Source organism: Lissotriton helveticus, chromosome 5_1 (assembly GCF_964261635.1).
Source record: "Lissotriton helveticus chromosome 5_1, aLisHel1.1, whole genome shotgun sequence".
NCBI classification, from domain to species: Eukaryota; Metazoa; Chordata; class Amphibia; order Caudata; family Salamandridae; genus Lissotriton; species Lissotriton helveticus.
In genome coordinates, this window is record NC_136065.1 from 600817430 (window position 1) to 600834883 (window position 17454).

Consider the following 17454-nt stretch of genomic DNA (forward strand, 5'->3'; position numbering starts at 1 on the left):
CCAGAAGCAAGGCCCTAACAAGGGTTAAGGAAAAAAAAATAGTTTGAACTGCCCTACCCTTCAAACAATGCTCAGATCAGGTGTGGACTGGCTCTTCCTTTGGATGCCAGCAGACCTGTACATCCTCACATCTGTGGAAGGTGCAGTAGACGGCAGGATGGTCACGCAGGCATATGTGTTTCACCTGCAACAGTGTCTAGGGGCCAGATGTAGGTGGCCAAATACCGGTCGGTAATGGCCGATTTCGGCCGTTACCGACCGGTATTTGGAGTTTCAGATGTAGGGGGCCTTAAAATTACCGATTTGGTAAATTTACAGATTCGGTAAATGTACCGATTCTGTAAATTACCGAATCGGTAAATTTACCGAATCGGTAATTTGTGATGTAGGTGGCACTGAAAACAGTGCCACAGGCCCTTCAGAATTCGTTATTTACCATCAAATACTATTTGATGGTAAATAACGAATTCCTGTGTACATGCACATGTGTGCATGTACACCTGTGCCATGTGGCACACATACATGTCCTAAGGGCATGTATGTGTGTCACATGGCACACAAGCCTCAATCAGGGGTGCAACAGGGTGTCAAAGTGACACCCTGTCCCCCTTGTCAATTCGGTAATTTTACCGAATCGGTATTTATCGATTCGGTAATTGCCATTGGTTCCGAATCAATGGCAATTACCGAATCGGTAAATACCGATTCGGTAATTACCGAATATTACCGATTCATTCAATTATTCGGTAAAAATACCTACATAGCATTTACCGATTTGTAAATACCGAATCGGTAAAATTCGGTATTTACGAATCGGTAAATGCCATTTACCTACATCTAGACCCCAGTGGTAACTGCCTAGGAGATCATGCCCTAGCAAGAGTGACAACATGGAAATTCAGTGCGCCCTGAGTTCCTTTGCTATTTGGCTGTAAGAATACAAAGCAGTGGACTACATTGCAACACCTCGATTATGTGTCATAATCTCTTTGAAGAAGGGAAGAATTCCAAAAACACAGAATCTATCTATTTGCCTTAAAGACAAGCCTGGAGAAATGTAGTAAGCCAATTTTCTCACACGCACGGTTTGAGGTATTGACATCATGTACAAGTAATATAAAGGTTCACATCCCAGCTGAACTTGAAAAATAATTTTGGAGTACTGGTGTGCAGCGACTAATTTATGTGGCATCAACAATAACTTCTACTCGATCCGTAACTTAATCGATATTATCACCTCTCAAACAGTGATCAGACTTGACTTATCTTGAGAAGCTAAGGTGCAGTTGTGTCAGGGAGGTACCAAGATGGTTGTTGAAAGATTGTATTCCATAGGATGCATGGTCTACTAAAGCCTAATTTTCATCAACAATGACAGATACCGTGAATGATATTGCCAGCGAGGGAAAGGAGTTAGTAAAGCTTTTTCTTCACATAACGGTACAGGCAGCATGTTGCTCTGGAACCCAAGATTAGTGGCCAGTCCAGTGTTATTAGGATTAGTCTTGTGCACTCAAGAAAATGATTCCATGCATTCATTTAACTTTCGTTGTAGTAGGTTACATTAATAGGTGTTACATGTTATCATTAGGAGAGTGTGAGTGGTGTGTGCGTTTATGCAGATGTTTGGTGGCAAAAATAAATGAGTTAGAGGAGTTTAGGAATTGTTAGGTTGCTGAGGTATGACTTTTGAAAAAGGAGAGATTATGATCTTTGAAATGAGTTGAGTGAAAATTGAAGAAATACATTAATAGAGATTAAGGCAAACATGGAAGTGCTTTAAAGAAGGTTGTACCCAGAGAGAAGAGGCACGGAGAGAATGGGAAAGGGAGAGGAAGGTGATTTGAAAGGAAAAAGGAGAGGTCACTATCAGATATTTTAAGTGAAGATCCTTTTTATGCTGCATTTAATTAATATAGAGGAACCTTTTGAGACAGCATGGAATTTGTCGATCTAAGACTAGACAGAAGCAACATTATTTGTCTGTGAAGATAGTACTAGATTTTGTACTAGTTTTGGGTGAACAGTTTGTGTGGTGCTAGGCCAAATCGCTAAACCACAGCTTCAGTATGGACAGCTGATCATTTCACAGGTTGCAGGCTTAAAATAGTGTATTGCCTGCATTCCTGAGGCTGGAGTGTGGATATCCAGGTAGTAAAATTCAATGAAGACTTTGTCCGCAAAGGGCTAGAGAAAGCCTAGGCCCACTTAAACATACCTAGTCAACCAGATGGTCTTTTTAGTTGCTTGAGAGGTAAAAAGGAGAAACAATCAAAGTCTAAATACAGAATAACTAATTTGGTTACACCATAACTTCTGACAACTAGTATTGACTTTAGTAAGGTTTTAATTATATATTCAGAAACAGATTGATATAAACCAATCTCAACATTACAGTATTGAAGTATAGGACAAAAAGAATGAGTCCAAATCTCCTAGAGAGGTTTACTCTATAAAATAAAAACGACACAAGGAACGAGGAAAAATAATTGAATGTTAAATTGCATGAATTTATTATCAAAGGTAAGCATGAGCATGCTATCTCTCCCTACACTACCTTAAAAGGCACAACCCCAAACTAAGATGCATTGGGTAAGCATGGATAATATCAAAGGTGCCACCTGTCAGAATCTTCAGTCGAAGAAACTCCAACCAAGGGCCTTGTAGTATGAAGCCACACAAAGCAGAACAAGTGGTCTATAACTCATGAAGTCTTTCTGTTTCTCAATAAGTTACAGCATAAGGTAAGATATGTGTCTGCATTCAAGGTAAATCACTTGATTAGCTTTGGTAAATTTCAATGATCCAGGTTCAAATGAGCTACTAACACCATCTTTCCAACATCGATAAGTTGCTGCTTCATTCGTCCTTGGCCATTCTTCTCCTCCTCCATGGGAACTCGCCTCCTTGCTCATTACAGCTTTTCTCCTTAACAAAATCTATCTTCTCATACTATGCTATTTTACTAAAACACAACCCCATCTTTACTAACTAATGAGGGTTTGTCCGCACCTGCAGTGGAAATAAAAATGCAAACAAACACACTCTACATTGAATATTAGATGCAAGCAAATGTTAGACTGGAAACGTGAACTTGTGCTGAAACTATACTTGAGACCGCTAAATCACGTCACCTTAATAGTGCACAGGGTTACAAATACGTGCACATTACTAAACACATAGCAAATGTTGTTTTTTAACTAATGAATATTTTGCAAAGATTACATAAAATATGTTATTTCAAAATACACCAATATGAATATAATTTCTTATTACTTGTATGAATGTCGAAACTTTAGTCTGCACATATATCATATCATCAGCTTCACAATTCGGACATGTTATTAAATTTTGCTTTCTCTTAACATATTAATATATCAGTATTGCAGGAATTTCTATTAGTCACATGACATTTCTAGGCACATCCTTTATAAATCTCAGTAGTTTTCAAATTGAGTACTTTAAATAGCAATACCCCATCTTTTCTTAGTAACATTAGTCACACAGAATATATGCGAGTGCTGACTACAAGGGTTTATATTGCACTCCTACAGTATTTTAGGGTGGGATACAAATTATGCTGCTCCAGACTGCTAATTAGATTTCCAGGAGCACTGCCCTTTGGTAGATGGTAGTGGCGAGGGATGGAGCTGTTGACTCTGCAAGGTAAAAGATCCCTTTTGGAGAAGTCTTTTGTCTTTGTTGATCACACTTTCAATTGGGCTGTTGTTTGCCAGTACAAAGCCTCACACCTGTTTGTGGCTCTGTTGTGGGTAATCCAAGCTGGATACTACCCTCTGTGAAGAGCATTACTACTCAAAGGCTGTACTGGAGCATCCTGGAATGGGCATTTGAAAGTAGAACCACTCCAAACAGACTATGGAAACTTAATCACCTCACAGAGAAGGAGATAACATGGTGCACAGACCCTCTAACGAAAGGACAACAGTTAATTTTAAGAGACACATTATTAATTAATTCATAGTGAATTATAACATCTGTAACAATGAGTCATGAAATAAAACACAAATTATTCAGGTAAATAAGGCACCTTGAACAGCAAATATCATTTTACCAGCAAAAGAAATTGCTACATAGTTTAACTTAATGCAGCAATGCAAACATTGAGCTCTGGGCTACCTCACCTCAGCATGTCTGATGACGAATGGCGATGAGAAGCTCTGGTGCACACACACCAGGTCATTGCCACCTTGCTCTCAGCAGTGGAGTCTCATCCAAGGTCCCAAGCACTGTGTAGTAACAATATACCCCAAAACATGTCGGCCTCATAAATTATGTGTTTAGCAAAGGGCAAGCCTGCACTCCAGAGGCACAATGGAGAAACTCCAAGGAACTAGCAGAAATCAGTCAGCATGCTGGATGCATTTATGAGACTAGAATGGCGTGTTTTGAGTTTTGCTTTGAAGTACATCATTGATTTGGTCTGGCAGATTTACTTCAGTATGCTAGTCAATAGTCGTGGGGCCACTACCAAGATGCCTTGGTCACTGGTTTTTTTTCTACTGATTCTTGGGGTGACCCGGAAACGCTCTGAGTGTAAGTTGCATGAAGGAGTGAACTGCACAATTTGTGTTGCATGTATTTAGATGCTGTGCCTTGAGTGCATTTGAATGTTAAGGTAGGGCATCTTGAATATGATTAAATAAGTTAACGATAACTGCAATTCCCCACCTTTTGCATCTTTCATAGATTCATATGTTTGAATCATTCCCAGTTGCCGAGCTGTGAATCCCCATGGTAAGAAGAAAACTCCATTAGATAAGCTGAAACCAGGACCCGCTCAGCAGCTCAGTCAACACACTGAAAAATACCAAAACTCACTTTTGGTCCATTGTCTCTATATCTGTGTTGTGACTGTGTTGCCATATATTTATTTTCCTTAGCTCACCTCTCCTACTGCTCAGCCAGGGTGCGTGCTGAATGCTTGGTGATGTCACAGAATTCATGGGTGCCTGGTGATGTGCTGAGTGTCAGTTGGAGGGTGCAGGCTGAGCAGTAGGGATGCTGCTCCTGGTGGACTAATCTGCTAAACTTACCATCTTGACAACCTGTAACTGAATCGTAATAAACCATCTTCTACAATCTACTCTACAGCTACCATGGACTTTTGCAATACGTTATTACAATCTGACTATTTCCTTCCAAATTTGCCCTGTCTGTGATGCTGTTCATTGCCCTTTTTAGGTCGAAGGCTAGCGTAAGATCGCGCACATGCACAATCTCGCTGGCGAGAATTAGTGATATTTGGTAGCTTGCACTAGCCGGCTTTAAGCCCTGCCCCTCTTTTCCATTGGCTGTTGTCACCGTTTATGCTGAATAGTGGCCAGCCATTTGGAAAGAGGCGTTGATGACGTACTTTTTTCTTTTTTTCAGACGGCCCAATTGGACGGGCTCGCCTGATTTACATTGGTCGCAAAACATTTCTTATCTTTATGGGGACATGGCCCCATAAAGACAAGAAATAGTTTTGCGGCGTGGACTGTGATTGTTTAAAGTTTAAAGGGTGGGTGGAGTTTGCCGTAACAAACGCACACAATGGCGGCTACCAGGCGGGCATGAAGAGACTGCCACCAAAGAGATCCCGGGGAGCGCTGTGCAGTCTCTTCACTCGCTGCAACATATGCGCAACACGGCCCTGCTGCTTTGCAAACACCGGGAGAGAGACACTCTGCCACCAAAGAGATCCTGGGGAGCGCTGTGCAGAGTGTCTCTCTCCCGGTGTTTGCAAAGCGGGAGGGCCGTGTTGCCATATGTTGCAGCGCGTGAAGAGACTGCACAGCGCTCCCCGGGATCTCTGGTGGCAGAGTGTCTCTCTCCCGGTGTTTGCAAAGCAGGACAGCCGTGGTACGCATCTGTTGCAGCGAGTGGTGCCGGTGACCGGAGCGGAGGGTTCCGTATACTGCAGGTAGCCGCGCCGCAGGCTCCTCCTCCAGTGAGTGGACAGTAAAAATTCTTTTGATTCCCAGGGAACATTTTCCAACTTCTGTTTTCAGCTGTGTCGATCCTTGTTTTCTATGCTCTCCCGTGAATTGTCTGCACTTTCCAGGTAAGTGAGAACTGTATGTGCGTTGCTCACCTGCAGCCATATTATGGATTACATGCAATTTATTACACAAATATCGCTTCTTTATTCCGTCCGGTACACACAGCCTGCAGCGGTTATAAATATACACTTGAATCCGCTCGATTCTCTTGAGACTTTGCAGCGCATTAACAACTTGTTTTCACTGTTGCTGCTCATGCAATGTGTGGTTCCACTTTAGCTGTTCACGAGGTGTGCGCCCCCTTCCTACCTGCGCATGAAATCTATGCACCTATCTCAGTTGTTCATGCGCCTGTGTTAGCTGCCCAGTCTGTGTTCCCCTACTCTACCTGTTCTTGCCCAGTGTCCCCCTCCCTAGAAGTTGGTGCCATGTGTCCCCCCACCTCTAGCTTCCCCTGCTCTCTGCTCCCAGCTGCCTCTGCGGCACATGCTCCATCTTAGGAGTTGCTCCCGCTGGAGACCTAGCCCCCTCCAAACCCGCTCCTCCAGTACTTGTGAGCTTTGACAATAGTCAGAAGGTGCGAATTTTCCCCATGGTCTCGGATTGCTATGTGTCTCTCAGGGAGGCATGGGACTCTTTTTCTTGCTGCCCCCTGTGCTTTTCTGTCTCAATGGAGATGGTCGCTCAGGGCCCCTGCATGGAGGGTGGACTTCGCTGAGTTCACCAGCATCTCCGTGCCATCAGGGTCTTAGCAATATTAACCCCCAGCAGGCACAGGTTTGAGGTAATGTATTATTTATTTATTTTTTTATATGAATTTTCCATAGCGCTGGCTAGACCCGAAGGTATCAAAGCACTTTACAAAGTTGCAAGTTACAAAATATAGCGCCCACTCTATTTGTTATACGCTTTATTTTCTATAAAACTGCAGTGCCTTAAAGTATTCCGTACCTGGTAGCAACAACTATTCTCTGCGAGTTCCTTTACTTTTTATGAACGTGGCACATTGGATATGCAATACTTGCGTTATCGAAGGACAGGGGCCTCGGTGTAACACCTTCCATGCTTAGATGTCATCTCATTCTATTTCTTCTATCGTCTGGGTCCTCTGTCATTGACAAATCCAAAAGGCAACCAATGTCAGACCTACTGGCTTTGGCAACTCGTGTATCTTGTAGTAAGCGCTCGATGAAGAGAGCACATGAGTCTCTCCCTAGCGTGCCTCGTTCACCATGCTCCGTATTGTTCCCTCCCTTTGTGGGCTCCTCTCCGTGTTGCTTTCTCTCGTGACTGCTTTTCCTCTACTAGCCTCATTTGACTTTATTTGTGCTGCATGCCCCTGACACCCACTCCTGATTTCTCTTTTGCCCTCTCGCCCATCGTGTAACCCAAAAGGGCGAGGCCACTCGACGCACCGTTTTTTTCGCCCTTAGGGCATGCTGCACAGCAACTTTATTGGTTTTGCCAATACTTGTTTATTCTTGCATTGTTTCCCATTTTCTTGCTCAATTAGTAGTGCGATTTTGCCCTTCTGTTATGTTTGTAATACATTCATGTAATGGTTTTCTAGACAGCTCAGCCACAGGAACTTTGACCCCATTACTAATTTTACGAGATAGCTCCGATGTACTACATAACGTGGCCGTTGCTTTATCCTATATGATGCTACCCAAGTTGCTTACAGGACTTCTGTCCAATACCTGGTGTCCATTGCCATAGTGTGTGTACTTTGTGTGGTATAAGAGGATTGCCTGGCTGTCAAAAGGATAACTTCTAAAGAAAGAGGTGTGCTTTATTAGGGATAGGTGCGTTGTGGAGGAGATGTGCACTCTAATCAAAGCAGTGAGATGCTGTTCCAGCTGTGAACCTCCAAAGTGTGCAAGGGCAGCTGTTCAGTCTACGGTGTAATCCTGTAAGACTTTTACAACCTATGACATTGCTCTGCTGCCTAAAATGTAAGGTGTTCTAAAATCTGTTTGCACATGGATAGCTTTATTGTTCTACTGTTGATCATTGTATCTTGAGGGATAGCACCGCTAGCAGGGAGCGGCTGGCATCTGTGACCAGAGACATAGATCTGTTCTCCTACTGGTGGTATTGGAAGAGTTGTGTAGCCAAAGGGATATTACTACATTAACAGCTTGTGGGATGTGTAAAACCTCTTAAATGAGCTCCCCAGAGTGAAACAATAGGTATTATTACAGATGGAATGCAATAGGTCTCGCCTTTGATTAAGTTAAAGCCATTTGCTTTGCTATACAATACCATTAGCAAAGCAATTGGCTTTAACTTAATCAAAGGCGAGACCTATTGCATTTTCAATGCTTGTTGATTCATGTGTGTCCTGCCAGCTTGTGTTAACTCTTCCCCTCGGCAGATGTATCCTGAAGTTCTGTTTTCGTGGATCTTCCCAAGGCATGATGGCTATGCGAGTAAAATGCTCACTGCTGACATCTGATGTGATCTGTTGGTCAGGCCAACTTCCTCCCATACTTTTCAGAGCAGTGAAGAGTAGCATTAAATTGAGATGAATACCCATTAATGACAGAGCATTGAGCAAAGAGGCTGAATTTCAAGAGGTCAGTCCCTGGGACACGGGGTCACATGATCTCTAACTGTGGGTCGCCACCTTGGAAAAGCTCCATCTGCATCACTTTATGCCTCTCCATTTACAGTCAAATTATCTGACAAAGAAAGGTTACAATGGTTGAGCAACATACTATACAATATAGTAATTTTGTACCACAATCATACAAATGCCACAATTCTAAATGTGTGCAGTATTACCAGGTTCCCTCTGCTATACATGGACAGTTAGTCCGAATTTACAAAATTGTGTGCATTTCTGCAAATTTCAGCAAAGGCAGAATATTCAGCTTTCTGTTAGTTCAACATATTGTCTTGGAATGTTACCCATTCTGTACATAATTTTGCCCAGGTGTGTGCAGGCTACCACATTATACACCCTTCCCTGCCACCATGGAAAGCCCGCCTCCGAGCCATTTCCATTCGCTGTATCGATGACACCTCAGCATAGCTGTTAGGGAATTATTTACAGCAATAGCTTTATAATCCTGAAAGTAAGTACTATTGATCTTTCCAGTCAGGGTCACCTCATTATAATTATTGCACCCTTAGCCCAATCCCCTTCTCGTTCAATAAAGTCTAAAGGAGGCCAGAGAGCACCTTGGGTCCAAGGGATGTCGTTAAGGACTGCGAAGCGGGATCAATATCATGTCAGTATTTCTTTGTCGCCGTGGAGTCTCTGTACTCAATAAAGTATGATTGCTCTTCTGTCCACGCCTGCGATCAGAGATGAGATTCTGACCCCCTGCTCCCCGTGGTCAGTTGTTTAACCCTCCAAGTGATCCTGCCTCTGTATCTTTATAAATGAGGATGTTGCCAGACAAAAATGATCAAGCACAAGCCTCGCATAAAGAGAAAATGGGTTAACCGTGGCCAGACTGGTGCCTGTGAGAATTGACGGCCCTTGGAGGAGTAACATGTAAGGTGTTGCTTAATTTATGACTCACTGTGTCTGGCCACACCAGTCCTTAGTGATATAAGCCAGGCAAGTTCCGCTCTGTAGCTGGTTTCTCAAGCACACGATAATCAGACACATCATAAGCTGAGTTGTACCCTAGGACATACCCCACATGCACACATACCTATCAGAAGAGGGTGAGAGCTGCAAAGGTGACCTTCAAAAGGGAAACTAAAGACCCACCTGTTTCTGCTAAATCACTAGCCCTGCAGTCTTCATGTGGGCATGTTTTAGTATTTATGTCACAGGGCTGTTGAGTACAGACGTAGATAAAGCTCAGAAGTGAGTGGTCATGGAGACTGCCATGCTTACATGCCAGATCTGACTTCATGCTGTGCCAATGGACCCCACTGTCTGGATCAGCTTGGAACGCTCACACCCTGTGAATGACCAAGAGGCCGGCAGCTCTGCGCACAGCTAGTTCCCATCCCAAGTATCTCCCTATGATGAAAATCTCACTGATAGTCCCGAGGTCCTGGGTTCAGAGGCATTCCAACCCAGCTTAGAGCAATGGGGTTAGGTGTGATTTTCTTTCATATTGCTTGTGCTGTCTCCCATACTTTCCTCTTTCATGCGGCACAGGCTTAGGATGGAAGAGGAGGACAAACAAATTTGTAGTTTCAAATATGTCTTAATACAGCAGAGTGTGAGGTCCTACTAACGTGCTTAGGTGACTGCGAGACCCAGAAGTGGGTCGAACTGGGGGTCTCGCCAAAGCACCTCAAGGGTCTCTTGCAGCAGTTCATCCCTGTACTCGGATTTCTTACATGATATTGGTAACCACGTCGTTTTGGCTAATCGCCCACGAGTGTCCAGTAGCATTGTGCAGATTAGCATCTACATCTTACATATGGGAGCTCCCAGACACCACTGGGGGTGGCCATGTTCCTAAACCCTATCTTTTCACGTGGCCCTTCGTTTTACCCCCTAACACAACTCTGGGGACTTTCACCAGCTTCTGTGATGATCTCCTAATACTTGGTTAATACGGAAGTCCGGTCTGAAGGACAATCACACACATCTATCGCATATAGTTCACTGCTAGTCTAGTATGTACTCACAACTTCCTAAAGTTTAATCTGTAAAAAAAATAAAAAAAATAAATAAACAGGTAGTGTAGGGGCTCAATATTTTTCTTAGGAGCCTGCACCTGTCTTTTCCTCTTACATTTTCTGGTTCGCTGTCATCCCTTTCCTCCTTTGTCACTGTTTTCCACATATTCTCTTCATTCTTTCTACTTTTCGCCTTTCACTCTCTTACTCTGAGTCAAAGTCTGATGGTGAATGAAAAGTCTGGGTCCCCAAAAATGAGGGCCGGTGTCCACCACCTGAAATTACTTACGAAAATTAAACCATGCACTCTCTTCCAGAAACCAATGCGCCATGGCCATTGACATGGAGATCTACAGGGCCTGTTCACATAACTTATTGTGCTGTAGTCTTCATGTGAGAACCACAAAGATGGCACCCAAATCTCTGGAAATCTGCCTCCTTCTATAAATACTTTGGGGGACATTTTTTCCATCACAACTGTTTCCCTGATTTTCCAAAGCCACTGGTTCTTCAAAAGGGCACCTTTCTGCTAACAAAGCCTTACAAAAACCATGTTTGCTTCAGTTAGTAGCTGGGATATCAATCTGCCATCCACAATAATGACCACCTCCTCTGCATGCTAACCCTGTAATAATTGTCTCTGAATTTGTTTATATAGAGTATTCCAACAGGATCTTGATAGAATCCAATAACTTTTCTATTGAAGGCATGGGGAATCGTAAGAAGAATTTGTACTTGTAAACCGCACTTATACCCCAACTGGGGTGTCCTGGCACTGTACGCATACCACTGTGGAACCCTTCCTGTCTTTTCCCTGTGAAATGTCCACTCCTGGGCACCCCCAAGGTGAAGCCAGGCATCCCAGCGCTGTTGGGGCTGTTGTGGAGATTAAGCAAGCTATTGCCTAGAGTTGCAGAGTGGGACCCATGATTAGAATAGGCACCGAGGCGAGAATTATCAGGTCTAAGGAAATTGAGCCCAAGACCCCGCCAAGGCGGGAATTGAACCCTGGTCCCGGGCCAGACCTCTGCATCAGGGTCTGCCGCTCTAACCATTGAGCCACACTACTCCAAGTGTACATCTATGCATAGATCTAAACTCGGAAATGGTGACTTCGATCAATAAGGAAACCTACATCAAGATGCATTTGCAGATTTAAATATGAGAAGATCTACACAAACAAACTCACCTATGTGAATAAGACCCCACATGTTTATCCTTCTAAATTGACTGACACACTAGAGGACAATGATACACACTTGCAGTCAACCCTAGTTATTCTTTGTCTGCTACGGACAGTGCTGTAAACTACACTTTCAGATTTACAAGGTCACTCTGGATCAAAGAAATGTACAGAATCTGTAAATAAGTTCTACTCCTAGATAGAATTGGTGACCCTGGAGTTTATTAAGGTTGTGCGACTTTGTGACGCACGTTTTGCATAGTTACCAATTATTAACCTTCATGTAGTTCACAAAATTTGCGACTTCCCATTCATCTAATCTTAAATGCAGATTTTCACTTGTAGAAGTACTGTGAAAAAGCATCAAGCCTGAAACGTGAGTGTTTTGTAAGTGGATTCAAATCACGCATAGTTTTTCTCATAAGTACTTTGAAACTGTGCCCTGCTGGTAGCTCGTGAGCAATTTGTGTGAAGTGCATACCTTATGTAGCATTTCCTCACCAGTGACTCAACACTTGGGAGGGAAAGGTACATCAAACTAACCTTGCCTACCAACTTTGCAACCCTCATTTATTTTTCTGAGTGTTTTCAAAATATTTGTGAAGGTTAAGAGAAAAACCAGAGCAACTTGGCATGCAGCCCACTCCTTTCTGAGCAACATAGACTTTTGGTCGTGTGTGCGGACGTTTGTAGACCATGTTTTCCATTTAACCGGGGCTGATCCCTAGGCCACCAAATTTTTTTTATGTATTGACCAACAATGAAATATCACCGCAAAGCCTACAGTACTGTAGGAAGATAAGCCGAGGTCGCAGAAAAGACGACCATACTGCAAATGCAACATATGCTCCTAAACCCTATTTTTTCATGTTACCTTTCATTTTCCCTAACACAACAGTAGAGATACTGAGGCTATGGCCCTCATTACAAGTGCCATTTAAATTCTGATGGGGTCTATAGTGGGATTTACTAGTCCAATCGGAATTATGAGGTCCGCGGAAGCTCTGTGGATCTTGCATCTTTTACCCAGAGACTCCACCTGCTATAAGTAGGAGGAAACACAGATATTGAAGGCAAATGAGACCAGGACGACTGATTCTACTGATACCTTCTTATTACTAAGTCTTACCCTAGAATCCAGTATCCTCAATATGGTGCCACCTGGGAGGAGTTGCTTGTCTATATTCTTGGGCATGCATGACGGGACAGCATATGATAAAAAGTACAAGGCGCTCTTTCAACACACATTTTGCTCCCGTGTACCGTTACTGCTAGTGGAAATTTCATATGAACAGAGTTCCTGTGGCATCACAAAGTTCAGCTTGAACACATACCAGAGTTTGCCAAATACCAGACGACTTTCTGCACAGCTCTCTGCTCATTTATTCAGCTCCAACCCTAGGTATAAAATGGTGTTCCATACGTGTAAACATAACCAAACTAAACAATCAGGTCTGAATGAACTGATAACACCGATGAAGGACAGCTTGAAAGCACAAGGCATTGAGTGGGCATGCAACTCCCTATGACTTAGACTGTCCTCCCATATCATTAAGAGAGGCTTCAACAAGTATAAAACAGGTCAATAAAGGCTTAAGAACAGAAACTGTATCCTCGCCAGGTGTGTCCCCACTATACTGCATGCATTATATTGCATGGCAATAATATTTCATCCTTTACCTTGAACTAACCACTTCATAATAAAGCAAGTCTAGGGCACTGGAGTGGTGTGGCTCACTGGTTAGAGGCAGCAGACCCGGAAGCAGAGAACGGCCCGGGACCAGGATTCAATTCCCGACGCGGCAGGGTTGTGGACCAGGGTCAGCGGACTCGATAATTCTTGCCTCGGTGCCTACTTTAATCAGGGATCACACTCAGCAACTCTGGGCATTAGCTTGCCTCATCTCCACAACTGCCCCCCACATACACCGGGGATGCCTGGTTTCACCGTGGAGATACCCAGTAGGGACCATCTCACAGGGAAAACCAGGACGGGTTCCCTAGCGGTCTACAGCGCAGTGATACTCCTTCGGGAGTCGATTCTAGCGCTTTAGAAACCCACAATTAATTAATTAATTAATTAAAGGTGGCGATAAGAATAGCAAATATATGCTCACTACGACGATTTGCGGCAGGCTATGCAGTAGATGTGATAGTATTGTAGGATGATATTATCATCCTCGATTTAGTGTCACACTCCCCCTCTCAGAATTATTTTAGCGCAGTGGCTGCCAAACCCAGTATAAATCCCTAACTCTTCCACACTTTGAGCTGTCCGTAGAAAAAGACCAGGCAGCTTAGATTGTGCCACACTGCCATATCTCTCTAGACACCTGTGCTCAGCCACTGCACTGCTGATCAAAAGTCCAAGGGTTAAGCTCATACAGTCTGGCAGTGCATATTGTCAGTTTAGTGTACCTGTCTACACAATGAGTAGCCGATGTTATATACACTCAAAGACAATGATCTGAAAGGTAGAAAGATGCTCCTCATCGTACGTTTGTGCAGAACCTTTAGTTAAGCCTGTCTTCAGGAGAGATCAAGAGAGACCATGCTGTGAGTGGTTATTTGGTAGGAAACTGGGTCAAGTCAAATGTAACCCTGTGCAGCAATCCTTGGGATGCATGTTGTGCAGAGGCTACAAAACTAACTTTTATAGCAATACATCTTATGGGTGTTGATGAAATGTATTGCAACTACCCCAAAAGTGATCAGAAGGCCTGTATTCCAGTGGCGGGCCTGCGAGGTTCCTACCTGTGATGTTTCTACTCTGGCTGTTTACAGTGTATAGAAGCGACTGCCAGAGTTTTAGATGGGGGTGCATCTATCTGTACATATGTCACCCTATTACCTCTATTTGTGCAGCATAACCAAACTTGTCTCATTATGGAATCAAACTGCAGAGGGAAACGGCCTTTACAGCGCGGGCCGAGCCACACCTGCCATTTCCCTACAAGCGCAACCATTTTTGCCTTAACCACGCAGTGCGCTGTCTAGATGTCCAGATGGGCAAGAACAGGAACAGGAAGTGTTAGGACAGAAAGCTCGATGCGGACAGGTAGGAGGGGCAGGGGCCAGCTTTGGGGGGTAGTTTTAGGGGTGGGGATCGTTTTTAGGACTCGGGGAGGTAGGGTTGTTTATAGGGTAGGGGGGCATGTTTTAGGGCTCAGGGCAGGGTGTGTCGGGTAGTTTTAAGTTTTAGAGATGGGGTCTTTTTTAGGGCTCAGGGGTCGGGTTGTCTATAGGGCAGAGGCCAGGGTTTTAGGGCTCAGGGCAGGAGGAATTGGGTAGTTTTAGATTTTAGGGATCGGTGTAGTTTTTTAGGCTCAGGTTGTTTATAGAGCAGGGGCCGGGTTTTGAGGGCGAAGGGCTGGGGTGTAATCTTTACTTCACACCCCTTTAACAATCATGCCCTTACCATGAAATTGTGTGGTAAAGGCATGTGTGGTAAAGGCGTGAGTGGTAAAGGAATGTGTTGTTCAGACGCATTTGTTGTTCGGGTTGCGTTGTAGAGGCATGCATGGTTTTTGGCCATGCGTTCCTCTGTCATACAACCAACTGCAGAGCTTGAAGATGCTAATGTGCACCCTCTCCTGACACCGGACTAGCCAATGAGGAACATTTGCCGCATGTTGAGGCCTGCCCGGAGGGAGCTTGTTCACTCTAGTGGAGGGCTAGTAATAAGGGGGTTGACAGGAAGAAAACTAAGTCACATGACAGGAAGTCATAAAATACATTTTACATGGCAGTAATTCATCTGCAGTCCGTTCTATCCGTTCATATCTGGCTGCATAAAGTACATTATTCATATAATTCAGAGTTTACAGTATTATAATGTATGGCCCGCGAGAGCTGTGACGCAACTAGTGGTTCCGTGTTTACAATCTTTGTATCTTGCTGCATGCAGTAAGCACAACACAAACAGAGCCGCGATTACTGTTTGTTTGGGTTTCTGGCTGCAATAATCCCATTGCACATAGTGCAGCGTTTGCACAGCGACTGTGTCTGACCCCGTTACGATTATGATACAAACAGTGCAGTGTTTACAGGGTGTGTGTATGTTTGACTGTATTGACCTCATGATGACCCAAGCTGTGTTTGCAGGATGTGTCTGACTGAATTAAACATATATAATGCAATTAGTGCAATATTTAATATCTGTTGTGTGCCTGGCTAAAATAAGCACACGACACACACACAAACATGTATGCCTGGCAGGTCTGACATCATGCCATACTCTCAGGCCTCCTGGTGGGCTCTCCCATTCTTCTGTAGGCACCGTGGCGTCACACCTCACATTACATTTGCTCACTCCAGTGCTTTAAATGGGCCGGTACTCACCGGTACTGAGTACCGGCACTTCCGATTTTTTTTGCCCACAGTACCGGCACTTCTCTAAAGCCTTGGGAGAGTGCCGGTACCGTGATCCACAGCGGGCGCAGGTTAGGTTTCTCCTCCAGGGCAGATTTCGCTCTGCTTCCGAGGAACATCATTACCAGCTTCAGGTAAATGATGTTCTTTCCTGTGGTCCTTGTCACTGGGCGGCAGAATCATAGTTTGTTTGTGATCACTGTTTTCAGGATCCGTTTTGTGTGCAGTCGGGTGATAGATTAGAAATGTTGTGGAGTTCACCACGATTTGTTGGACTTGATAATTAGTAATTAGAGTGTGAGTTTTTAGTTGTAGGAGGTTTGTTTACATTTTAATTCAATATATGTGCGTGTTTTGACGTGCTGCAACTGGTACAGAAGTGATTAGGTACGATCATATATTGCTCTTTGCCCCCCCCCCATAGCCCCGCCCACTTGCCACGCCTCTATTCTAATGAGTAACAGCACTTATTTTTTCCCATTTAAAGCACTGGCTCACTCGCGTTACGTCACAACAGTTGACAAAATATGCTATATTCTGGTCTGAGTAAGGGAGCAACATTATTTACGTGCTGGTCTGCGTGCCAGCCTGCACCAAGTCATGCGTCTATAAAACGTGCAAAAACAGCGTTAATAGCCTCGCCTGCGTCGGCCTTTGCTTTTATTTGCAGTAGGAAATGTTTGTTGCCTGCCAGCATTCGCGTGCTTGGCTCTCCCGCGTGCGTTCCTCACTCGCGCGCCCCCCTCCCCGCTCGTCCCGCTGTTGTCAGAACGATAACACGAAACGTAGCAGAATGACCTGATTTCAGAGGAAGCGGCGACCTGCCTCATTGTTCCACCGCGCGCCCCCGAGCTTCAAGTGCTCAATCCTCTGGGGTCTTCTCTGGAAAGCTACCGAGCTCTCGCACTCTGGATGGGATCAATGCAGCAGCAGCAGCAGCCGAGAGGCGGGGGATGGGCCGAGCAATGCCAGTACGAAACCAGCCAATTAAGAGAATCTCTAAAGAGCTGCTGCGGTTATTGCGCATTTTCATGGCTCGGTGGCGGGGAGGTGAGAGCTCTGGTCTCTTCTAATGAAGGATTCTTCTGCCCATGAACTGCCGAGTGCCCGAGGCACAGCTTGGCCTAGTCAGTCTCACGAGACACGCTTCTCCAGACCACCATAATGCTTCTGTGGCATACCTCGAACCCTGCAATGTTTCTTTAACACCCTATGGACGTCAACTCACCGAAATACCAGGGGTAGCGGAAGTGACATCACACGCCCTCTGACCTCCGCTTTCACTCACACACAAATTTA